The 26,771-nt window shown below is 43.8% G+C and overlaps 1 protein-coding gene across 1 annotated transcript in view; it reads right to left on the bottom strand.

The window, feature by feature from the left end:
- The window catches only part of RNF152 (ring finger protein 152), an 80,362-nt gene extending 56,030 nt beyond the window's left edge, over window positions 1–24,332 (bottom strand). Inside the window, exons 1-2 of the mRNA XM_036378670.2 lie at window positions 22,779–24,332; window positions 1,719–1,826 (exon numbers count right to left, since the gene is read on the bottom strand). The gene's annotated coding sequence lies outside the window, so the exon portion shown is untranslated. The remainder of the gene's footprint in view (window positions 1–1,718; window positions 1,827–22,778) is intronic.
- Window positions 24,333–26,771: the final 2,439 nt, after the last annotated feature.

Genomic DNA, 26,771 nt, shown 5'->3' with positions numbered 1-26,771 from the left:
GGTTCTAAAATAATACCAGAAACACCAGGTGAAATTCACTGTCACTGACTCAATTTCAATGACTGTGGCTCCAGCTCTTCATTGACACCTGGGATAATTATGGCATGATCATGGGTCACAGAAACACTGCTTCTTCCCTGCCCACAGGTGTCATGAAACAAAACACTGATGTGAGCCACCGGGTCTCTTATTCACAGACCAAGCCTTTAAATACAAATTCATGTTCACCCCATTGCCCAAGCAGGAGGGTGCCAGAAGCTGGCCTTTGGAGACATCTCTGTCCATAATACGTTATTTGAGTCATGTGCCAGCACCATAAGTGATCTTCCCCATTAAGAAACAGTTTCCTAGGAAAGATGGGCAGGATGGGGAGAAGGAGAAAAATTACACAAATTTCCTGGGTGATTGTGCTTGCTGAAAAATGTGCCAGTTTCCATGTTGCTGATTTACTCCTGGTGCATTAGTCATTAGGGAGGGTAAAACTACAGTGATAATGGAGGTGCTATGGGGTGCTGCAAACAGATTGCAAACTCTGCTTTAGTCAACATCAGTACTGACTTTCCCCAGCATTTGCATGCTAGCAAATTTAGCAAAGAGGTGGCTGTTGTTCAAAGTTATGAGAAAGAGCTTGGTTCCTCCCAAGCACTCGTACTGCTTCTGAAATGCTGACCTTCCATGCAGGTGCTGAGCAGTAGGAAACTCTGAAAATCAACTTTTCAATGCTCCAGTTTCACAATATGCAGACCAGAGAGAATAAAAACTACCTTCAGGTGCATTCAAAAACTTGTTTATAGTCTTCCAAGCTTTCTTCAAACCCTACCTGGAAGGACCACTGGGACATGAAGTGCAGTGAAGTTTCCTTCAGCTCCTATGGCTGGTTCTGGTACAATGAGAAGAGGAAGTGGCCTCAAGGCACCAAATCCAAATTAACAGATGTTTATAATAGTCCTGTCTTCCTCCTTGCTCCACAAAATAATGGATCTATCCTTATCACCATCCCTTACACATGGCCAAATATAAATATAAATAGGAAAATACTTACAGCAGGAAATGAAGACTTGCTGTGGGACTCAGCCTCTGAGCATGTTTTCTTTCACATCCTGACAGAGCCTGGCATAAATTCAGCTTTTGACACACAAGGGAAAGTATACCTTTTTTGCTCTACTTTTTTGGCAGTTGTCATTAATTTGGCTCGCTTTCCCCTGCAGTAATGTTGACAAACACATTGCTCATGGTAGCATTTCAGCAAGCCCATTCAGGCAATTTATGTTTCAATATTTACAGACAGCACTGCCTCATGCCAATTTGATCTTTTTGTAATGAAAATGTTTTGACTTGAGACAGAGTGGGAACTTGCCTGTCACAGCCACTGCGCCTGAAAGTTTATACCCCCAGTTTCACACTATAAAGAAATGTATTAACCCCCATATTATGTGGTTTTCTAGGTTTAAATTGGTGTGTTTCCTTCCTGTTCTGCTCATTGACTCATTTCCTTAAATCTGACTTGAGCTTGCTAGTGAGTTTTGGCCTCAGTACACCAGTAGTGGCTGTAACACCCCCAGTTCAGCAGGAAGAGAGATGACAGCAAAAGACAAAACATTTTCATTACTTTCATGAGATAGTACAAATTATTATCTTCTGATAAGAAACAAGGAGAAACAACAGTGGACAGGACAACCAGGAACCAACTGAACTATGTCTTTCAGAGGGAACCTTACCTGTCACTCCAGTGTCCAAGCATGTCTTGTAAACGCCACAGAAATGCTGACCTGGATTCACAGAGTTGTCATCAATTCTCTCATGTAGTTGAACGTGTTTGAATGTCCCTTACAAAAGAAGAACAGAAGCCAAGAGTGCTTTTTTCAGGAGCTGAGGGAATCAAAAAACAACTGCTTTTCTCCCCTACCTTAACAAACATTTAAGGTTTCTGGTAGTCATTCTGTCTGGATCACAATGAACACTTTCCTTAATATAAGTTCCTCTATTTTTTTTTTTTTAAGTTGATTAAACATTTATGATTTTAATCCACCAGAGCACAGATTTCAACAGCAAATGTGATCTTGCTTTTCCATGCTCAGGCAGATATTTGCTCTAAGAGATGCCTTTGAGTGTAAATAGCAAGGATACAGCAAATGGTCTTGATTCAAAATTGCTTTAAAGCCAGCAGCTGTCTGCTCCTTTATATCTAGTCCATGATTAAAGAAATGTTTTATTGAATGCTTGCCCCTGGCTCTCTTTCAGCAAGGTGAGAGACCTATTCCCTATTCGTGAGATGAAGCACATTGTTGTAGGAATGGCTGGCTATTCTATTCGGTGTCAGCTGGGCTGTGCCCAAGCCTCCAATGGCTCAAGCACAATTTCCTGCCTGCAAGTGCACCCATTTAGACATCTAACTACATGATCTGCAAGGAAGTGCTGTGGCTCTAGTTTTTTTGCCAGCACTTCAGCATAGATTTAATAATGAACTGCAGGCACCCTACTTGATACTCACATTTAATTGCACCTAAACTGTCAAAATGCAGCCTTTGATCAGGGGCAAGTTTCAAGCTCTTGCTTGTGGTTAGGGAGGGTGTTACAGGAAGCATCAGGCTGCATTTGCAAAGAACCCAGATGCTTTAATTTATGGAGAATTTGTGGGTAAAAACGCTATGACAGTGAACTGAGACCCTGCCATTGGGACAAAGCTTTAGAAGTCCAAGACTCACACACAGTCAGGCCTTGATAGTCTTTGGCCTTGAGCAATTCTTTTAGCCTCTTTGGCTCCCCTAAAAATGTGATAACACCTTCACTTCCCTCACAGGCCTTAGTGTGAACTCATTACTTAGTGTCCTTAAGATGCTGTGTAGATAAAAAATGCAAATGACAGCAAAGACCAAATCCTCGTCTCATTTATCCCAGCTGATATTAAAGTGAATTGAGATGGAGCCAGGGAAACCCAGAGGAAGACTTGGCTGTAGGCTTGAAGCACCATGACTGATCTGTCTCTGCAGAGCTCACTGAGGAAGCTTCTTGAGGAAGCTATTCCAACCAGCTCTCTGGCCTCAGCTGGCACAGAAGCCTCATGCTTATTTTATTTTGTTGCTGCTTCTTTTTTAAATTGGCAGCCAAGGACTCAGTACTCCTGTTTATGAAGCCACTGGGCTTTGGCTTGTGTTGATCTGCAGGCAGAGCCATCTCCTCAGGTTCTGCAGTGCAGGAGGCATCACTTTGGGGCAGGCAAAGGTGACTGGGAGCCACCTGCATCCAACTCAAACTCTGTGGATGAACCAGCACCAGTGTGCAGAAACAAGCCCCAGAGAAGCCCTGTGAGGCTGGGGTCATCTGGACTGGCTGCTGTAGTCATCAAGTAACAGTCCACCCTATAAAAAGAGGAGCAGAAAGGCAGGTGTGATGGCTAGGGTCATCCCTTCAAGGGAAACAAAAATGGGAGACTCTCCATCAGCTGAGTGAGGAGGCTTGACTTTTGAGGCTGTCCTCTCTCTGTTTTGGAGACACTGGCACTGGGTCTCCAAAACAGAGGCAGGGGTGAGGGGTAAAATCCCCCTGCCCTAGGCAGCTGGAGCACTCTGCTGGGACCCACCAGCAGCACACATCCAGGTCCCACCTCTCCTTCTTGGGTATTTTGATTGTAGTGAAAGGCTCAAGAGACAGAGAGAGGAAAAGCTTGTTCTATGCTTGACATTTGAATTGTGAAATGCTTCTAATAAATTGCATCTCAAGGAGGGGTTTCATCTGATCAGCATTTGGATGAGTCTGACACTGAATGACATGGTATCCTATAATACACCACATCTGAGATTATTATTATTATCATTATTATTATTATTACTGTTACTACTACTATTATTATTATCATTATTATAATTATTATTATAATCTCAGGGTCTTGGGAATCCAATCAAGAAAATATACATAGTGGTTTATCTAGCCTAGACTATACTAAAAGAAGATCGAACTTACTGTCCCTTCTGCCTGTTTAGTGAGAAAGGAATGTCCTCTACATGTTCTTTTGGGGAAAAGTAAAAAAAAACTGAAAAAAATGTTCATGATACTCATCCATCAGAAAATCAGGGGAGACACCACTAAGGATCAAAAGCTTGTCATACACACAGCTGTGAACTTACTAGTGGGGTAAAGGATTGTTTCCTCCTTCTCTCCCAACCCCACAGTCCCTTGTCTGTCTGGTCCCTGCTTCATGCTGGGAATAAACACAATCCCAGACCCTATGGACACCATAGGGTTTATCAGCTGCCCCAAAACTGGTGCAATGGTCCAGCTCATGGAAAAGCCTCAAAGAATAACACACACATACAAGAAAAGATATGGTACATATCATACTAAAACATGTCCAGACTTAGGCATTTCCCTGAGTCATGGATGCACATGACTTTCGGGTTCCATGGACCTGCCCTTTGCATGTGCTTCCTGGGCCATGTAGCTGCCTTTACACAAATCATGCAACAGAGAAGGAGCAAAGCACAAGCAACAGCCAACAACAGTATCATTAGCTTATCAACCTTGATTAATGGAGGTGAACAGCATTTTATGGCAGGCAAAGTATGTAATAGTGGCCATCTCAGGCTTTGTGGTGATAAATGGTATTTTCAATACCAACATTATGGTTTTCCAGGGGTAACCTTTGATACTGAGAATAAATATGCGTTTCTGCTTGTGGCAGGGAAGGGAGCCGGCAGAGCCATGCCAGAAGGGCTGCCCATGTTCCCCATTTCTCCTGCCAACCTTTCTCACACTGGCAATCAGAGTGATATCAGTAATTCACCTCTAGCCCAAGATCCAAGAGCCTGAAAGTCACAAGTAACATTGTCATCACCTCCTGTGCCTCACCAACAGCAGTGGTGCCTCAGAGAGAGGAGGGGAGCAGTGGTGAGGTTGCATGGAGAAGGATGGGGAGGGATGGCTGTGGAGAGGAGCACTCACAGAATGGCACTGCCCAGCCATGCTCAGCACTCTGAGCTCACGGGCTACCAGCACCACCACCACTCCAGGGAGAACCAGCATCCCAACTGCATTGCTTCCTGTGAGGCCAGCATACGGGTAAAAATCCCCCAGGTAGGTCAGTGGGACAAGGGTTTTCTTTTTCTGATGATTCTGAGAAACTTATCCTTCAGGTAGACTGGGGTAAGGTGCCATTTGTAGACACTCTGTGCTAGCAAAACACTTTGGTGATGCAGATTTCCCCACACTGGCTTTGGTTAAAAGCCTTTAAAGCTCTTGCACACTTCTGTTGCCCTAAGGGAGAACTATCACCTAAAAGTCTGGTGCTTTATACATCAAAGGATGTCAAGAGTAAAATAAAGCTAGATGTTTTCATAAAAGAGTATCATCTTAAAATCCACTTTGGTGTTGTTGAGTGAAGAAGCTAGGATCTGAAGAGAAGCTTAAATAAAAGCTCCACTTAAAAAAAATAAGATAAATACAGAATATTTGTACCTTGGGACATTTGTTTTCCCTTTTGAGACCCCTCATGAGCTATGCTGGTGTTCAGCTTCTGACTCATGTGCTTGTTCTCAGGAAATTAAACACCATATCCCTGATTTTTTCTTTACATGAACATAAGATGAGCCTGTAAATGTAAGCTGTCTCCACATTTCTTAGTGAGCATATTGCAGCTCCTACAATTATCTAAATAAAATGCACATAACTGTAAGCTAAATTGCCTCTTACACCATTAACTCGGATTTTATCTGGCTGTTGTTAGGGACAACCACATGTCACTTATGGAAAGCCAGGGGTTTTGAGATGTAAGCACAGGGGATTCATTAGTTCCCCAACATCTGATCTGACCCATCTTTAAATAACAGACTGGCTTTTCAGAGGGATGATCCTCATCACTTCCTTAAATTGCTCAAGCCTCCTTTAAGTGTCTTAGACTGAGCCCATTAAAGCAGAACTACCCGTGGCTATGTGCAATCATGGTATTTGTGTCCAGCTAAAGGGCTAATTTTTTTCAAATATCAGACCACCAGCACTTGTATAACCACAAGAATAATCCAGAAAAGAAAAAAAGGTTTGACTAAACAGGATGAAAGAGACACCAGAGGGACAAACTTGGTTCAGCATATACACATTATACAAACAATAAATGCATACACAAATATACATTAAAGCAAAAATGCAAAATACCACTAATGCTCATGGTTCTTTCCTCCAACCCAAGAAACACTATAAAGGGAAATATTTTTGAATTTCCTTTTTGTCCAAGGTCCTGAAAGCAAAACTGGTAACTGGTAGAAAAGAAAAAGGAAGCCAAATTTCACTGAATAACCCCCAAATTAGTTAGAAGCAGCCATGCAAAAAGATTGGCAAATACAAACATGTTGAATTCAACTCTTTCATGTTTTCTTCATTTGCAGTAAATCATAGCCATCCTATAAACACTGGAAAAGACTACTTTTTGTTTTAAATCTTTTCAGCCAGTGGTGCCTGCTCAGAGCTAATGTGTATTGTGCTGTTTGCATCATGGCTGCACCAGGCTGTTTCCTGAGAGACTGGCTTTGCATTGCCTCCAGTGCCCAGCAGGACAGGATATAGCTTATTACTGTCAGGATGCACCGGGCTAAGTACAACCAGTCCAAACAGTTCTCTGGGCCAGCTCAAGCAGAAAAAAAAAGCTAGAGTAAAGTGGCCTTTAAAGTAGCTACTCCCAGAACTCCATTAATCATCAGTCTGCAGGGTCTTCCTCAATCCCATGAACAAGCAGGTCATCCACCTCTGATTGGTAACCAAACAGGGTTGCCTTGTTCCAATGACCTGGGAAGGAGGAGAGAGAGCTGGAGAGCAGTCTTGAAAAGTGTAAGGGTTTATGCACAGCAAAAGTGCCCTTCAGACTTTATGAAAGGATGTTACGTACAGGGGCATCATACGTGCTATGCCACTGTAGGTCTAAGTCCTAAATTTGTATTTTATACACAGAAACTAATGTGGACTGAAGATATGGACTGCAGAGGCACATAATAAAGTGCTTCTGCATCTGTACAATTTTCCACACTCCTTTCTGTATAGCTTTTACACTCATCTGTCCCCTGAAAAAACCCTCCTTCTAAAACACCCATAACTCAGCAGTTTTGAAGAGGCAGGTTCAGCCAAGCAGAGAAATGCAAAGGTGGGAATCAAGATCTAAACCTGAAACTCACTGAGCTCAGGCTGTAGCAGGGCTTTGATCCAGAAACACCTCTGGTAAATAATTCTTTTGATTCCCATATTGTTTGGGGCGCCAAGAGGGTACACTCTTTTCTGTCAGGAAACAAAATCCATGGAACCCTCTTTTGGGGAAGGATTTTTCCTATGCTGCATAATGATAAATAGCCAGTCCTTCTCTTGGTACAGCTGCCAAACCTCTTTTGTCACCTAAGCTTTCTGAAATAGAAATCTTAGTTTAGGATGACATTGGGGCTGCTTCTTTAAAAATGCCAAACCAAGGAACCAACTTCTTTCCCATGCAGGTGAGGCAAGTTTTCTGATACTTTGGTGTTAATTCAGCTCACAGCTAGCAATGGGCATGTTCCTAAACAAAATTCAATTTTTCAAAGCATGGCTAAATAATGCAGCATGTTCCTTGGGGGTCCTAGATACTTCTAGAAGTCCTTCATAGCCTGGAATTAGTTTGGGGGACATTAGACTTCGAATGGAAAGGCAAATTTAGTCAACATCCTAAATATGGTCCTAAGCTGTGGCTTTAGTTGGCATGAAGCATATTAGTACAGAGGACAGCAGTGACAAACTAAACAGCCATTTCCTCCCCCACACAAGGCAAAAGTGTAAACTGAACCCTGCCAATCATAGCACACTATTAACAGAGGCAATTACAGATAATCACCAAAATTACTAATAAAACATTATCAAGGGTAATAGGATGGGTAATTGCTACCTTTCATTTAAGAAGGTCCAAGACCATGGCAAGACACTGTCAAGAAGGATGATTCCCAGCTCCCTTCCTATTTGATGGCACCCGTTAGGAGACCCCACAGCTACAGCTCAGGAAGAGAAAGAGCAAAGGGGTGTCAATCCTCTTCCCTGGAAGCAGCTTCCAGGGCAAGACTGGGAGCACAGCTGCAGTAAAAAGCACCAGCAAAATAACTACTTCTTAAGCACTGTGATACCCGAGTGTGACTGAGATGCCCATGGACACCCTAAAATATTTCCAGCTTGATGCTTCCCAGAGCCACAGCTGAGGATCATGCTTGCAGGCTCTAGCTCAGGACAGGCTCGTGGCAGCTCTGTGGCTTGGCTTGACCCTTAGCACTGATCTTTGGTGTCCATCAAGCAGGAAAACACACATCCTCCCTCAGTCCCCCAAAATGCCTGGGTGTTGGCTCCAGGGACAGAACACGAAGAGCTGTGGGAATTGAGTAAATCCTTAGTTCCAGCCTAGTATGCATTTGCAAAGGCAAAAGTTAGTGCAGTGGAATTGTTAGACCACCAGCCTTCCCTGGCTGAGAGTCACCTCTTTACATGGCCATTGGGGGACATAGGAGAAAGGTATTTTTCCAGCTGACCTGCTGTCTTCAGAGGTTTGCATTTTACCTCACTCTCAGACTGATTTCCCACATTCCACGTTAAATTATATATGAGTAAGCAGTAACTTGCAGGGGTGTGCAAAGTGACACAGACCAGCAGCAGCAGTTCCCATGCTGAAGAACAGCTCATACACTTGTTTATTCTGTCAGAGGAGCTGTGCTGAGATGGATGTTTGTGTCCTCTGCAAAGAAACAGCAGTGACTGTAACCTGGTGCACAGGCACTGATTTGACTGGCATACATCTAAAGCATGGGTACCCAGTTCCTTGGGGATTATTCCATGAGTAGCCCCTCTGAAACCATTTGGGTAGGCATGGAGTGTGCAGCATGGTCCCATTTTGTGGGGACAGTACTGTTTGCACAGGGTGCAGCAGCAGGAGGCTCATGTGGACAACAGAGAAACTCAGCTTGTTTGGCTCATTTTAATATATTCAAGTGAAGGAAAGGAGTCTCAGTAATGCACAGGATAAGAATAAGCTCAGTCTTGGTCCAAAAGTGAAGTAGAGAGTAAAACTGTTGCTCTTCTACATGTCTTCTAACAGTTCACACTGAGCATCAAATCAGGAGCTTATCTCAATTCCCAGCACATGCGGCTTTTTTTCCCATTCACCAGAATATTTGCAGTCACAGGTAAAAGTACCTTTTATTGGTTTTACAGTCCCCTTTTATTGCTGTAAAAGAAACAGAATTTGAGTCAGTAGCAACTATGTGCTGCTGAGCACAGAGCAAATTCCCAGGGCTTTTTATTGGATTTCTCTACCTGGTACTAGGCAAATCCCCCAGGGGGATCAAAATTACTGCAAAGTCCAAGAGGAGCAAAAGTTTCACAATAAATAGCTGGCCCAGATCCAGCAGGCAGCCTGGAAGGTTGCCAGGCTGCTATGCCTGAAGTAAAGATGGCTGGAATCTGCAAGTCAGGTCCCAGCAGTGTGAGCAAATTCAGGGTGATTAGCTGGCAGGTAGGTGCAGCACGCACTGGAGTGGGAGGGAAGTCACACAGGTCTGCTGAGCAGGTGGCAGAAGGTCAGGGAGGAAGAGGACACCAAAAAAGAGTGAAGAGAGAGTCTAGCTGATCAATGCACAGAAAAAAAGCCCCTTGCTATAAGAGAAAGTAGCACAAAGGCATATTCAAGTACTTCATTGCATGTCTGCCACATGTGTAAACGGGTGACAAGAGTATCTTTCCAGCCCTTAAAACAAGGGCTGGAAAACCATAAAAAAATCACTTTAAAAAAAAAATCCACCCACTTTAAAGTGTATCCTTTATTGACAATAGCATGACCAGCCGGTCAAGGGAGGTGATTCTTCCCCTCAATTCTGCTCTTATGAGAACTCGCTTGGAGTGCTGAGTCCAGCTCTGGGCCTGCAATATAGGAAGGACAAGGATCTATTGGACCAAGTCTGGAGGAGGAACATGAAGATGACCAGAGGGATGGAGGATTTCCTCCTCTGTGGAAAGGCTGAGAGAGTAGTGGTTGTTCAACCAGAAGAAGAAAAGTCTCCAGGGTGACCTTACAGCATCTTCCAGTACCTAAAGGAGGCCTGCAAGAAAGGCAGAGAAGGACTATTGACAAGGGCATGTAGGGAAAGGTGTCCCTGCTCATGGCAGGGGGATTGGAAGTTGGCAATCATTAAGGTCCCTTCCAACTCAGACTATTCTTTGAAGATTCTATAAATTTACTCTGTAGTTAGAGAGGAAGCAGAGAAAAGGAATTTTGCTGGAAATTTTTGGTGGAAATTTTCTGCAATATTTTCTGCGATTTACACACTGTCCAGTTGCCTTTCCAAAGATGCTTTATAGAGAAAGTGGGGGCAACCACCCTATTATGGCTCAGCAAGAATGACCAAGCATCTGAAACCTGAGCAGCATGCATACTCTGAGAGACACAGTCATGCAGAGATTTGAGGGCAGCCATAAATTCCATACTGTGAATAACTGAGGCGTTCTGCCCTCTCTGCAAAACATCACTGTTAAGAACTTCCCCACTCTGAAGGCAAGCCCATGCTGCCAGCAAGGACAGTCTACAAGTGCTATGGTGGAAGCTGCTGCATTGGAGACAATGTGCTCCCTTTTCATAAAGCTGCTTTGGGGCCAACCCAGAAATCCTCACTCTCACCTGCAGGGCACACTAGGAACTACTATGAAATACAACTTTATCAGTTCTAGAGATATGGATGTCAAGTATGAGCATCTGGAACAAAGCAACTTGAGAGTGGATTCCTATGAACTGTACTGAGATATAAATCTCTTTGATGGACAAACATTTTTGATAAGGCATTTCCTGAACAGGATGAGGAATCATGGTTAAATTCCTAGAGACTGATGAGCAGTTCTGGGGAATGGGAAAGAAACATGCCAGGCCTGAGCAAGGAGGGCAGCACTGGTTTTTTCTCAACTTTTCTACAAACATTTCTGGGGATTAACAACATGATAGATGTAACTGAAAACACTGGATGGGTAGATCAAGCATATGGAAGAGCTACTTACATTAGGCTAATGCATATTTTCAATCTATATAACTTTGCTGTGGATTTAAATCTCAGCAAATGGGCCTCTTCTCCTAGACAGCTTCACAAAGTCATCTTATCCACCCTTCACTGCAGCATCTCTGTCTGTGAAAATGAGATTAATAATATTTGTAAAATATCCTGTGATCTCTAGATACAGGGTATCTCTACACCATGGAATTGCTGGCAAATAAACATGGCTTTTCTCTCCCACTCACTCAAAGCCTCATGTCTGGATATCAAGTTTTCATGTGCAGTAGAAAGGGTAGAAAAATCAGGCACACCAAGCTCAGTTGCTTTTTCATCCTTCAGCCCAAGGAGCCACAGGGTGTGAATGATCTGGGTTTTACAGCTCAGGAGGTCATGAATGGGAAGAGGAGTAGAGAGCCTGTTCTTATGGTCCACTTAGATCTGCTGGAAATCACCCCTGCCCAAACGAGGCAGAGCTTTAGCCTCATCTGTGGTTCACATTGCCCTCCCCGGGAGCCACAACCTGAGATGTCCAGACAACTGCTGGGAGGAACAGCCAGGGCTACAGTCCAGCAGCCTCTGCTGGGGCTCCTGCCATCCATCCTCAGCCAGGAAAATATGCAGGAGGAGCAAAGGAGAGGAGGCATGACCTTCCACAACACCCTGCAGAGGCAACTCCACACCAGCTCTTTGGAGAGGAACAGTTTCAGTCACCATGTGTAGAAGATGCAAGACAGGACTTCTACCTACTGCCACCACAATGTAACTTGTAATAATGAGCAGTAAATGTAAACTGTGGAGTTTCCTACCACCTACAGGAAATTTCTAGTATTAGGGAAGTGTGTGTTTGTGTTTCTCTGTGACTTCGCACATACATTCAAGCTTATGTACTTTAATGACGTTGGTTATTCCTAGGAACATGGATGAGCACAGGCTCCATTTGTCCTGCAAGATTTATAACAAAGGAACAAATTGATCCCTACTTAGGCATCATGCAAGAGAATGGGACTGAGCAAAAAGGCAGCTCTGCCCAGGCAAGCTTGTGAAGCAAGTTCAGGAAACCCCATCAAATCAAATCAGAATGTGGAGATTCCTCCAAAAAGTCAGAGCTCAGTGCCTGCAGTGCCAAGCTGCTTGTAGAGATAAGGTATTGCTTTCCACAGATGAATTTTGCAGAACCCATTTCTTGATAACAAGTTACAGCAGCAAAGCACAAAAGGAGCAACCTTTTTGCTAATTTGTTAGCATCTTTGGAGAGGTTTGTGTAAGAGCATGTGAATTGTCTCACATGAGCACGGTTCCATCCAAGGAGACCATGAGATTCACAGCCTGCTGGCATGAGGATGAGGTCTAAATCTGAGCTCAGTGTTCATTAATTCATGTCACATTCCCACCAGTGGTGCTCAAGTTCAAGTCCACCTCTTCCAAGTTAGCACAACACTATTATGCTATTGTGTTTCTACAATATCTGCTAAGAAGGAGATGCAGTGAGGTCATGGTAAGTTTTGGTCAGGTGGGAGCAAAGTAAATTCTCAGAGCCTTTTAAAGAGATAAAAGAGAAGGAAGACTTCCTTGAGGAAGGGATGATGTATGGATATTGCAGTGTCAGGCTATGTAAACACAGCTGCAAATCTCCACATAGAGTCAAGCTGCTTTATGGGGTGTTTATTACACATCTAGATGGATATCTCTTTATATACTTATAGAAAATAAATATCCACATAAAACACCCTTCTGCAAGCGCTACTCAGGCCTCTTCATTGCAAAGAAGTTGTTACAAGCAGGATAAGGGAATTCTGTGAAGCATTCTGATCAGAGCAGTGACTACAGGTGAGGCATCCCGATGAGCTCTGTGGCATTACAGTCCAGCACTCCGCAGTAGCAACATCAAAGCATCTCCTACAGTCCTGCAATCACTGCCACCACTGGGTCTTTTAACAGCAGTTTGAGGCCATCAATCAGCTGCCAACATGCCATCAATGCAGGGAAGAGTCACCAAAACAGGCTGCAGCACTGCAGTATCATTGGACATACAATAGAAATTGGATCTAAAAGAAATGCAGACATAAAACTGAATAAAATCAGTTGCCTTGGCAAGGGATCTGTCTGGTTTATCAAAACATTTATGGATGCAATACCTTAGCTTGCTTTCCTGCAGGCAGTCACCAGCAAAAGAAACATGACTGGAGGGATACCTGACACCAGATTTTGCACCTTTATAGTGAGCTCTGCAGGGATTGTTCTCAACTTGCAACCAGCAGTGTAGCAGTTTTCTGGTTCTCATATTTATTTTCAGCCAGATCAGCACCCTAATCTCCAGCTACATCATCTTTTGTGTCAAAACAAAGAAGAGGGCAGGAACAAATAGCCAGTAAGAAAGGCATATCTTCTTTACAGTGTTTCTTCACTGGCACAAGTTTTACAACCAAACTTCCTGTTAAATTTCCTCCATACCTTGCATCACACGTATGAATTCCAATACCACCTGTATGTACCTTCTTTTCTCTCCAAATACTTCCAGATTTCTTTCAGAGGGGCTATATACCAGTCAGTAAAGACTAAGCTAGAACTAGAAAAAAGAGCTGCATATGGGGACTAGCTTCAGCTGAGAGAATGATGACAACTTCCAAAAGAGCCATCAAAAACTTCTTACTCTAGGACTGACAGGTGCTGAGTAAGGGGGATGTTTTTAACAGTTCTCTTGCTACCCCTTGGCCCCATGGCACTGGAACAGTAGGACACAGAGGACTGAATACACAGTGGTATCTCTCTTGCTGGTGGAAACCTTTGATGTGGCTGGGCAAGTATTGGTGCTAACTCAGCAAAACACAGATGCTACACTCCTGACCACTACTACATTACACACCAATCCATCAGAGTGTGTTACTTCAGTACAGGCATAGTTGAAAAATTTGGAAAATTAAATACCAAAATAGAAAGCTGGGAAGAATATCTGTAACCATCTATTGGAGGGAACCTAAACATGAGTGTGCATAAGTCCATGGGACCTGATGAGATTCCTCTGCAGGTCCTGAGGGACCTGAAGTCACTAAGCCACCATCTGTCATTTTTGAAAAATTGTGGCAGCGAGGTGAAATCCCTGATGACTTCAGGGAGAAAGGGAAATATAACTTCTATTCTTAAAAGGGGGCATGACCAGCAGACTCCACCTCTACTCCGCTCAGATTCCACCTGGAGTGCTGCAACCAGCTCTGGGGTCTCCAGCATAAAAAGGACACATAACTGCTGGAGCAAGCCTAGAGGAACAACACAAAGCTGATGAGAGGACTGGAGCACCTTTCCTCTAAAGACAGTCTGAGTTGGGGCTGTTCAGCCTGGAGAAGAGAAGGTTGCATGGAGACCTCATACCAACTTTCAAGTACCTGAAGGGAGCCTACAAGGAAGCAAGACAGAGACTCTTCATCAGGAACTGTAGTGATAAGACAAGGAGTAATGGGCACAAATTGAAGAAGGGGAAATTTAGGTTAAATATTAGGAAGAAATTCTTGGCTGTGAGGCTGGTGAGACACTGGAACAGGTCGCCTAGGGAAGCTATAGACACCTCAGTGTTCAAAGCCAGGCTGGATAAGGCCTTGAGCAACCTGGTTTACTGGGAGGCATCCCTGCCTATGGCAAGGGGGTTGGGAATAGAGGATCTTTAAGGTCCCTTCCAACCCCTTAATATTCTATGATTGAAGTAGTTATGTAGCATCTCTTGCATAACCATCAGATATGGCAGCTGTGGGTAGCCTTTATTATTTCCAAATTTTCTTTCTGTATTTAAAAAAAAACAAAAAATCAAAACCCAAACTTCCTAATCACACATCTTTTCCTCACAGTTGACTTCTCACTGTAGTGACTAACCAGATATACCAACCACCTCAACAGAGATTCTCTTAAACTGTGGTCCACACTTAACATTTTCAGCATAGTTGCAGCAAGCGCCATTTTATGATTTAGAAACTGAAGTTTTTGGTTGCAATAACAATTTTGCAGTCATTATGTATTTTGTCAAGGGGATTCTTATGAACTGCCCCTGCATCAGGAACGCGTTACCAACAGAGAGCTTCTGATGGAGATGCCTGGCTCTAATAAAAATATTCCACTCCTCCAAAGATTATCATGTTAGATGGGAGGCTTTTTCCTTATTTATTTTTCTTCTGGGCAGGATTAGTACCCAACAACCCTTCAAGGACAATACAAGGCACGCTGAATCATGGATGTCTCTGGCACTCTCATGCCTGCATCCCCTCCCACTGAGTGAAAACTAGAGAAGGGCAACCAAATCCTCCCCCAGCAAAAATGAGTGGTGACAGGAGATCTAAGCTGCTTCCCCCTGCTTTTCTCTCCCTCCATGTCCTCCCTCTATGTGTGGCTCTGAGGAGGGTGGTAAAAGGTGCAAGTTGTCGTGGGAGAAGGAGAAGCAGCATTTCTCACAGCTGAATTTTTGCCAGCATGAGCTGTGGTTCATGAACTCAGCCTCTGGCCCAAGGCTAAGTTCAATTGTGTCTGAAGTCTGATGAAATGCTTTGCATTGCTCTAATACAAATTTCTATTTCAGCTGAGGTTTTTTCCAAGGCAGGAGACAATCCCTCTGCCTGACTAAAAAACAGGCTTTGAGCACTGTTTGTAATGTATTAAAAGGGATTTGCTTTGTTAATTTTCACAAATACCAAGTCCATTCTGCAGGCATATAAAATGTACAGTAAAAAAAAATGTGATTCATCTAAGGATCACAGAGGTTCTCTTCTTCACATTGTGTCCAGTGGAGATGATCAAGATCCTGAACTTAGGGATTTTGTAATTCATAATGAAAACCTTGACGGTAAAAAGATATTTCTAATACTAAATGGCTCTTTATGAGACAAAAATGTAACAAGATCTAATGGCTGGAAAGTTGGCTAAGAAGATACAATTAATTTTAATAATCACTAACTATTGAAAGTAATTAGCTACTAGATCAAACTACTGAATAATAATAATTTTTAAAAATCTTAATTTCTGGCTTCATTTAATTGAAAGTACATGTTCCCTTATAAGGTGAAGAGTAGCTCAAACAGAAGTTACAGGGCTAAAGCAGAAATTACTCAGAAAAATGCTGTGATCTGCATTAAACAGGTCAGGCTGGATGATCTAATAGTCCCTTCTGGCCCTAAATCCTATGAATTATGAATCTAGGGTGCTCTCCTTGGAGAGTTTGACAATGCTTTGCCGACATGAGGCAAATATAATCCACTGTCATACTGCAGGCCAACCACAGCATCACCTCAATGTCCAAAATCTATGTTTTATGGCCATCTCTAAAGGGATAAACTTTACTTATTAGGGTATTAAATATTTCAGAGGAATTGCTGGCAGATCTGATATGTGGAAAAATTCCCTTTTACAAAGGGAGAGCAGGACAGATGTGCACTATGAGTGTCCCTGTGCCAAGGACCTCTGTCTGCCCAGCAGGAGCACCATCTACTTTCTATGCTTATATCTTGATATCACCCTAGCAGAGCCACAGAGACCTCAGCTAAGGCTATGGGCTTTTCCTCACTGAAAGGACAAATAACCTGACCATCCATCTACCCCATCTCTCTGTATTATAGGCAAAATACAGGGATGAAGACTCTCCTACTTTAGGTACTGCTAAACAAGCAGTGCAGCAAGGCAGTGCATGCTCATGTGGACACACTGACACCAATATTAAAACACAGGCACGTGGATGCCCCATCCCTGGAGGTCGTCAAGGCCAGGTTGGACAGGGCTTTGTCCTTGCCCGTGGCAGAGGGTTGGAGGTAGGTTATATTTAAGGTCCTCTCCAACCCAAACCATTCTATCATTCTATGATAGCAAGGAATAAATTTTCAATAGGCCACTTTAACCTATACAGGGGTTGCTTATTTTAGTTGCAGACTAGCAAGACTGCAGGCTGCAATTGCCTCTATGAACTCAGATCAAACTTTGGAAGACTTCTCTGTCCCGACACACGATAAAGACTGGTCCCAAAACAGCTCAGCTCCAGGAGAAGATGTCCCACTTTTGTGTAGCAGGGAGCCCAAGCCAGCCAGCCAACCTGGCAGACACAGATTAGTTCTTCGCTTGCCACCCTCCTATCGCCGCCACAGCAAGGTCCCCCCGTACCCAGGGTCAGCCTGTGCTCAGCAGCCTCACAGGTCTGGCTGGATCCAGACCATGCTCCCTGGTACAGCAGGTCTCCAGGGATTCAGCACAGGGTGCTGAGCCACAATCTAGAGCTTTCCTGGACTTCCTAGTGCTACTGAGGGGAAAGATTCACTTCTGAGGATCAATAAAGTCTGGGAAGCCTGAAGATGTCCACTGAAATAGCATTAACATGCCTGAACCCAAATGCCTCCTCTTTGCAGAAACAAGAAGAGCTTCAGAGGCCTTTTCTGTGTGGCTTATAAACAGAGGAGGGCTGACTGATCATGTACAAACTTTGATAGTGAAACGAGTGTGTGAACATCAAGGCTTGGAACAATTGTGACTGTACAAACCTCTAAGGAAATCGAATCACTGTGGTACCAGAACTGCTGAAGCAATGTTTGAGAGAAGAGCAGGGAATGACCCCAGAGAGGATCATCCCAAGCTCCTGTTCTAGCAGAGTGTGACTAGGCAACTGCTCATGCCCATGTGACTTGTGTTAAGCCCCTCGAAGCACCCCTCTGTTGCAATAGTCAAACCACAGATCTCTTACACATAAAGCTGCTATAGAGTGAAGCTGAATGCTTTTCATAAAAGTCTGATCCAAACCTGCTGGAGATGATACTGCATTTAACTTCTGCAATCAAGCCTAACAGGTGTTTTTTAAAATGCCACTGCATTGCCCAGCATGCCCTTTTTCTCCCTTCACAGTCACATGGCTTTTCTACTGAGTTTTATTTTGATCTAAGGTATCATTTTCAGCAGGCACACATCACATGAACAAACCAGAAAATTAACAAGCTGGTGATTTGCTGCTGCTCTTGTTAAGTCAAACAGAGAGAGCACCCTTGTCTTCATAAAGCTCTGCAACAAAAACCTCAGCCAGTGAGAAGTTGGGAAGTTGCTACTCCAGTTAAATTACCCTCAGGTCTGTTTTGCAATCAAGAAAAAATGAGGAACCAACAGCTTTGCTTCCTGGCTGAGCCTTTTTATCTGCTTTGGCCAAGGACTTTTTGCTTCTGGAAAGCTTGGTCCCATTCCTTAGACTGTGCTAGGGCTTTGCTACAGGATGCACATGGGTATGAGGCAGGTGGGAGCTGTAAGCAGCAGAGCATTGACTGTCTCATCTGGGACAGGGTTAATGGTTCTGAATCATTGTGCTGAGGATCTTCAAGACTTGGGAAAATAGATTAAACATCATAATAAAACATATACTGAAACAAATATCCTTTAAATGAGGAATAACCCCACTCCGAGTTCAACAAATGCCTGTGCTTTGTCTTGGTTCCCTTTGTGTAGAGTGGGTTCACCAATATTAGTTCAGAGCAATGTGTTGAACTATGGATTGTGAAAGGCACATCTACCACAATAATGGAGCTCTATAAATAACCTAAAAACACTTGGACAGACACATGTAGTTAAAGGACTTCATACTTCAGTGGGCAAAACCACAAAATACCAAAATAATTAAATTTGTCCCTCAGAAGCCTTGGAAATAATTGGGTCAAGTTTCCCTATTTCATCCTCTCCTATTTTATAAGATAATTAGGAACAACTCAGTACACCTAGTTTCTGGAAGCAAAATTCTGCACATCCTTCTTTTTCCTTTCTGCTTCCAAAGAAGAAAACAAAAGAAAGAAAAACTGAGTCTGAGCACAGTTAGGTCTGCAATATGCCACTGGCTTTCCTCCACACAGCTCCCTTTAAGTCAAACCAGCTGATTAGCTCCGAGATGTCTGTCTCTGTAGAATCTCTCTTCCCAGAGCCAACAAGAAACGGAATTGTGGCTGCCTGAACCAGAACAGTGCTTCTGGGATTTTTTCATGCACTCTCTCTGTGCAGAAGAGTCAACATAATAGTGCAACATGACAAGATGTTGAGCCACAGTGCCAAGACAACTTGCACACTTTGCATTTTTCCTATTAGAGATGCATCAGTGGTTCTGGAAGGGAAGAAAAGGAGAGGAAAAGAGAGAAAATAGTGCAGAGGAGTCAAGTCCAGCTCCAAAAGCCTTTGTGTTTTCATTTTTCTATCAAGATGAGGTATTACAAGACAGTGATGATTTGTAGACTTCAAGTACTGTAATAAATTTGCCCTTTTATTAAAACTGTTTTCCCAGGGGGAAAAAACCCCCCAAAATCTAACACAAAACAACCAACCAAACACCAACAAAAAAACCAGGACCATAAGAAAAAAGGACCAGAACATTACAAACTACATAACATCTTCAAGTGCATGCTTCATGCTAAGATGAGAAAACAGAGAAAAAACTAAAAGCAAAACCTTCTTTCTGATCCCTCCTCACAGTTTTTCTGGGAAATACTCCCCCCAGATCACACTACCAAAAAAACCTGTGAGTTCCATTTCTTTTCTTAATATATAATAATAATATAATAATAATATCAGGAATGGAGAAATATGGGAAGTTTTGAATGCATTTTCCAATTTTCACTTTTATTCTGAACAGAGACCTGATTTTGGGCTGGTTTGTCCAGACATTTTTGATTTAAGGGAAACAGGGTTTGTACATTATCTCTGCACCCTACCAAACCAGGGTTCTCCCCAGCGCCAGTGCAGGGTGTGGCAGCAGCCAGAAGTTGGCCTTGTGCTGCAGTCCCCCCTCCCTCAGCACCCTCCAGCTGGGTGCCCACTGGGATGTCCCTGGTCAGGACTCTCAGCCCATCTCTGGCTGCCCCTCTCCAGCCCAGGGTGCCATGTAGCCGGGAGCCTTTCAGCCACCCTAAACATCCAGTGTACCTGCTCTGGACCCCAAGCATCCAGTGTACCTGCTCTGGAGCCCAGGGAGTGAGCAGCAAAACCTTACTTGGGTTGTCACCCACCTGCCCAGGCTTAGTCCCCACAGCAGAGCACCAGGGCCACCACTGCCCTCAGGCCCATTTTTGCCGCCCATCCTACACTGTGACCTCATCTCACAGAGAGTCTGTGACTCCTCACAGCTCTTGAATCCTTTTAATTTGTAGTGACAGAGAAAGGGGCTGCCCATTGCTGATGGGCCTGTCTCTGTGCTGGAGGTATGCACATCCGTTCAGTCATAAGGAGACAGCAGCTCATTTTCAGCCTTTTTCACGTAAATGCAGTGGTAGATAATGGGGCAGGAGGGTGGTATAATTTCTAATGGAAATTACCTTAATTATAAATTAGAAACATTAACAGGATTACCCTCACAAAGGAAAGTATTATCTCATAATTTTTATAAAAAAAACTTACTGCTCTGCTGTTTTAACACAGTCAGCTTAAAACCTCAAGGCTGATAAAAGAGTTCACTCTCAGTGTTCTTTTTTTCAAGTAAGGAGAAGATATTTGGATTGACTTCCCTCCCCACCCCACCCGATTCTAAAGTGTCTCTAAATTGCACCACAGTGTTACTGATCCATGAGCTGTACTGTAGATGTTTGCTCTTAAAGGTCCACAAATCCCCACTCTTTGTTAGGTGACAACCTATGCCTAGGGCCCTGGCAAAGATTATTAACTTTACCATTTAGTTGGCTTCCTGACAGAGATTTTTAATCCTGTGAATTACTTTTAAGAGGGCTACATCAAGAATTTCAGAGCTGCTTTATTATCTATGAATCAAGCCTTGGCTGCACATTCAGAACATCATCCCAACATGAGAAGAGCAAACATATGTATGTATGGGGATATAACAAATGAGTCTTTCAGACCCATCTTGACAATGAAGTTCATGGATTTACATCCATTCTAAAGATGCAATAGAAAAAGGACAGAAGGTCACAAGTTTCTTTCCAATATAAAGCCTGAATTTAGCCCTAGCACAGCTTTGCTCTATGGAACCGTGAGCCTGAAATTTACCAGACATCATCAAGTGACAGAGGGTATTTTTTCAGGAAAAGGAAAATTAATCAGAGATTTGTTTTTTCAAATATGGCTCAGCAGTTACCTTCTGTTGAGACTCTGACTCCTGCACTGAACCAGTAACATTTCTGCACAGAAACTTTCCTGCAAAAGTAGTTTTTTCTCTGATAAAAATTTAAATATAGAAACCAGGCAAAGAAGAGCTACTTTTCAAGATAGAAATCACTTTTCAGTAAAACATTTCCTCTTTGGCCTTGGCTTTCAGTTAAAAGTGCTTTACCAAGCTACCTTTTAAATAATCATAGCATGAACTCTGAAAAGGCTGGCCTTATGGGGAAGGGCAAGGCTCTCCATCAGATTTTCTTTATCCATCCATAGGGTCACATCCATAGGACTATTAGACAAGTGCTGCAGACACCTTTGGGGATGTGGAAGAGAGGAAGGTGCAGAGCAGATGTGCATCCTCACACCCATCTGTGCATAAAGCTCATGGAGAAATAGCTTGGCAAGTACAGCAAGCTCCTTCCTGCTCAGAAGAACCCACGCCCTCTCCTTGATGGTGTCAAAACCCCCTTGTCTTGGCAGGGAAGCACTGAGCACACCAGGGCTGCAGAAACCTCTCCTCAAGGCCATCAGCCAGGCACTGGAGGTCCCTTGATTCCATGGGCTTGCATCTGCCACAGACACTGATGTAGAAAATGGCTGCAAAAGCAGCAACATGCTGCCAAAAGCGGGAGAGCAACAGGTATGGGATTTGCCCTTCATGGGCTATGGGCATTCCAGCATCTCTTCTGCAGCTTATCGGGCTGGGAGTCCCAAAAAACCTAATAAACTGGGAGCCAGACATTCACCATGTTGGGAAGCACGTCCTCAGATCACCGTTTGGTCATGTTTATACATTTAGGCTGTATGCAAATCTCGTGGCGAGCTATCAATTATAAATCCTCAAAGGCTTTTGCACTGTTATAAATGATACAGCATGAGAAATGTTAGAGCCGCGGCACAAGTGTTTTCCGAAGCAAAGGCATACAGCCCGGAGCCAGGAATGAGGTAATTACTTGCACAATAGAAATGTAAATTCAGTAACCTGAAGCGGGGGTGGGGGAACACAGAAGCGATACAAGTCCTTACAGAGCCAGGTCCCAGGGCTAAGTCTCAGGCACCAAGAGGCAAGCAGACAGAAGGAAGAGAAAGGTTTTTTTATGAAGGAATACGGCAACCAGAATAGTCGGCTATAAAATCAGAGGAAGAGGTAACAGAATATCTCAGCCCCAATAGCAGATAATGAACTACTCTAAAAAGCTAGCTGGTTGAGGGAATAGCCAGAAAAAATAAACACTTAAAGCTAAGTAAAATATTAATAATTCCTTTATTTTATTAACTTTATTCTAGTATCACATACCCTCGGGCCTAAGTAAACACCCTTTATCGTTCAGTCTCATCTACTGAAAATGCTGACTGTCAAGAAACATAAAACACAGGGTTTCCAATCCTTCTGGGGCAGAATCAGAGTATTAGTATGCTTTAACAACAAACAACAGCCAAATTAAAAAAAAACCCTAAAACATTACCGGGATATCACAAATTTCCCCAGAGAGGAGGAAAGCTCCTTCAAGAGCAGCTGGGCATGGAGCCCCTCTGATGTTCAGAAGGGGGTGGGAAGGACCCTGGGCACAAAGGGTGTGCAGCACAGATCCAGGAGCAGTGCTGGAAGCCTCTCTACCTCAGGATAAAAGCCACATACCAAACCTCCATACAGAAGGAACTCAGGACACCTACCTGAAGGAGCCTGAGGCAGGAGGAAGACCACTGGAACCATCAGGAAGACCCCAGCAATCCCACCTCTTGGGCTCTTATTTCCTAGCTGCTTCCCATCATTCTCCAGCCCCTCTGTCTAAACAAGTCAGCTGAAATGCATAGCCCAGAGGCACAGCTGTTCAAATGGAGAGGGATAAACCAGCTGTGTTTTGGCCAGACCTGATTGAAACCCCAGTCCTACAGTCAGCAGTGCACTGGCAGTTAAAGCTCATCAGCTGGTGAAAATCAGCTCCACATGCCCACCGTAGGTGCAACTGTAGGAATTTGCATCCTGCAAGGCTCTGTTGAATGCATCCTGGCTTCCTTTTCAGTGTCAAAAATAAAGCTTGTTATTTGCTGAGGTTTGGGATAGGGGGTGGGGACGTGACAGTAAGATCCTGAAATGTTTAAATAAACGGAGGCAGCAGTGTTTTGAAGTACTGCTTGTTCCTCTCGAGGCTTTGTCCAAAAAAAAAGAAAAAAAAGAATTAAAAAAAAAAGTGTGGCCTTGTGACTTTTTTATAAAACCCTGCTGCATCAGAAAGTTTGAAATATAAACAGCTGCTTTTACTGACTACATCAGTGCAGCTGGGCTGCCTAATCCTTGGGTAGCAGTGCTTATAAATACTGCTCAGACAGGCAGGTTAGATCAGATTTTCCCATGAGCTCACCCAGGATGGTTGGCTTTCATGGGCAGGCACGCTGTTATCTCTTTTAGCAGCCAGCGTTTTAACAGCCGGCTTTTGAAAGGCAGCCACAGTTTTCAAAGAGTCAGTCCTGGAGAGGAGGAGAAGGAGGTTGCAGAGGAGAGTATCTTTCATCACAAACCTGACACAGGAGAAGCTGCGCCTGGATTGATGCCAGGCGAGAATGTATCACTCACTGTCAGGCAGAGCCAGGCCATTCCCAACAGGCAGCGACCAAGCTGCTGCACAGCCCTGGGCTCTTCCTCGTGGGCACAGGCCTGTTGAGACCCAAGTGCCCCTGGAACACTGGAACCTGGTTTTGTCTGGGGGGTAAAGTGTAGCAACAAAGGATATGGAGCTAACCTCCTCCCTCTGCATCCCTGAGAGCATCCCAGCATCCCGGCTACTCAAGGGATGGGGTCTTCCCACTGCAACCCCTCACCCTAGAAATACCACTGGGGGAGGACAGAGAGATAGAATGTGGGTATTTCAATGAGGATTGTTCACCTTATCATACAAGCCGGGCTTTTTAACATCAAAGGGCAGCAATGCTTCCAGTTGGACCTCCTGGCACTGTGGTTCCTGCCCCTCAGGCGTATTTATCCCAGTGGCATGGTCACCTCCATGAAGGGAGACACACCCTTAGCTAGAGGAAAGCATCTTGCAAAGAAGGGATTTACTGAAATAGAAACAATAGAATGAAGTAGAAACAATAAAATGAAGATGCATTATCAGTAGAGTTTAAATTGTAGGAGGATGACTAATCAGATCCCAGCTTTGGATGGCCTGTGCGGCCTGTGCCTGGCAAGAAAGCGTTAACCCAAACCTCCTCAGCCAAGACATGCAGAAAATCACCTTCAGTTCTGCTGCCTTCTTTGAGCTGATCACTACAGAGGTGCTTCAGAACAGCAAACACAGGGCTGCAGCCCCAGAGAGAAAGGAATCCATCAGGAGTGAAGGGGACGCAGTCCCACAAGAAGAGCAGATTGAGGGGTGTTTTGAGGAGCGCAGGCAAGGCCCGGCAATGCCTGAGCCGCCTCAGCGCTCACCCTGCACAGGCCTCAGTCAGGCTCAGGCACTGCAAGAGCCGCCACAGCTGCGGGGCAGGAGCTGCCCTTCCTGTCAAAAGCCATTCCTGGAAATCTTGCTCTGGGCATTTGGCTGATGCGTCAGGAGAGCCCCGAGGAGACCACGGAGGTGACATTACTGCTGCCCAGAAGAAAAGTGCAGATAATGAAAACCATGGCTGTGTCAACAGCACTGCTGAGGAAAGGCTTTTTCCTCTCTATGTTTCTATTTCTTCAAAACGAGAAGCAAATCTCCAAGTGCTGGCAAAAGAAAAAGTGTTTTTATGGGAGTCCACTGAAAAATGCAGCCAACATGAAGCCACTTGAGCTTGCTGGCTCCACTAGTGTTAAACCCAATGCATTCCTCAATGAATGATCCTGAGCAAAAGGGCTTTTACCTACATTTCCTTGTCTGTCCTTATACTGATCCCAGTGGTGCCATCCCAGCTGAAAAAAGATGTTGAAAAAAAGCCACTACATCTGCATGTGCACTCAGGAGGGGCATAATAGCTCCCTCATGAGGGTCTGAGCTCCAGCCACAGACACAGCCCAGCACAGGAGACTTGCACCCAGCAACCCCACAGGGCACAGAAGCTCCTTTTCTTTCCTGAACACTGTCAAGACTGAGAAAAAAAAGCCAAATCTCAGGTATTCATAGCCCCCTTCCAAGTTCAAGGAAGTCAGTAGTGAACAGTGGGACAGGGTTAGTTTTGGCCCATTTGGATCACAAAGTGGAGAGGCAAAAACTTCAGAGGCCCAAAAAAGGGTGATCCACCTAAATGATTTCTGCCAGAGGGCATGAGTTGACTTTAATTTCCAATTGGCAAAGGCTGCAATAAGGGAGGGGAGAGAAGGATGGTCATTAGGAGGTCAGAGTTATTAGCCTGTGTCCTCAGGAATAAAGACTTCATCCTTCTCTGCCTCTCTCTCTCTCAGCCAATTTCAGCTGAATTCAAAGGAGTCTCAGAGGTATAAGTCTCAAAAACAATTTAACTTCCACATGACTGATGAGACATAGAAGTCTGGGAGAATAAGAGGTCCCAGGGAAAAGCACATGGCCAAGACTGGGCAGTGGGTCAGCAATGCCATTTGTCTGGATGGCCCCACCAGGACACTTGAGGAACATGGCCAGGCAGCCAGGGGAAGGGAGCACAGGCACAGTCTTCCCAGGGTCCACCAGGTCTTCTGCTCACGGGACATAACTTCAAACAATAGAGGATATTGCTGGGGAGAGGAAACAATTTCAAAGCCATTTTCTGTGACTGCTTTCTTTGACAAGGCGTTTCCATGCTTTAGATAGAGACTCAACATCAAATTCCTTGGCTGCAGTTTGAAGGAATATTATCTAGGCTGGAAACAATCTCTCTGTTTTCAGAGGTGATGGGGATTTGTCCTGTATGCTGCACGAACACACCATTTCCAGCACAGGGTTACACACATTCTTGCAGCAAGATCCAGTCAGGGCTGTAGGCTTCATGCAGCAATATCTGGCAGCTGATCACACTTATCCTTTGAGCATTAAAATTAATTAAAGAAAAACTGAGAGTAAGCTAATCACTTTCAGTTATAACGGTTTCATATGATATCAGGATGAATACCTATCAGTTCGATGAGATTACAAGCAAAAAGTGGAGAAGAGATGAAAAATTCCTTCAATTTTGCTTGTGTATCACAAAGCAAAAAAAAAAAAAAAACCCAAACAAAACAAACAGATGCAATCTCTTCTTTCACAGCCCATTATACAGACTCCTGGAAAGAAAATACCCAGCCCTACAAGGATCTCCATTAAAAGACAGATTCAGTTCCCGTCACTTCTGACATGGAAGTGCATGCAGAAGTAATGAAGGTTTGCTTTGCTTACGGTTCTCTGTGCATAGCTGCTGGTAATTGTTCTTACTGAGAAGCAAGGCATTCTTCTTTGTGGAAAAAAATCAATAAATATTTAATTCATAAATGCAAGAGAGGTGATGAGCAAAATATACAACTAATAAAGATAAATGGCTTTCGTACCCATGAAGAAGTCTCATAAAGAGTCAGTGGAAAAAGTGTCCCTGCTGAGCAAAGAGAACAAAATAAATGGGAGATTATATACTGCAAACACAGCACTGAATTTAAAAAAAAAAAACCAACAAAAACAAACAAAAAGAACAAAAACCAAAAACCCCCAAAACACAAGAGAAAACAACATTAATGCATCATTAATGCTGAGTGTTTAAATCTAC

Source organism: Molothrus ater, chromosome 1 (assembly GCF_012460135.2).
Source record: "Molothrus ater isolate BHLD 08-10-18 breed brown headed cowbird chromosome 1, BPBGC_Mater_1.1, whole genome shotgun sequence".
Classification (NCBI taxonomy): Eukaryota; Metazoa; Chordata; class Aves; order Passeriformes; family Icteridae; genus Molothrus; species Molothrus ater.
Note: the sequence above shows the minus strand (reverse complement) of the source record. Positions and strands in the feature narration are given on the sequence as shown.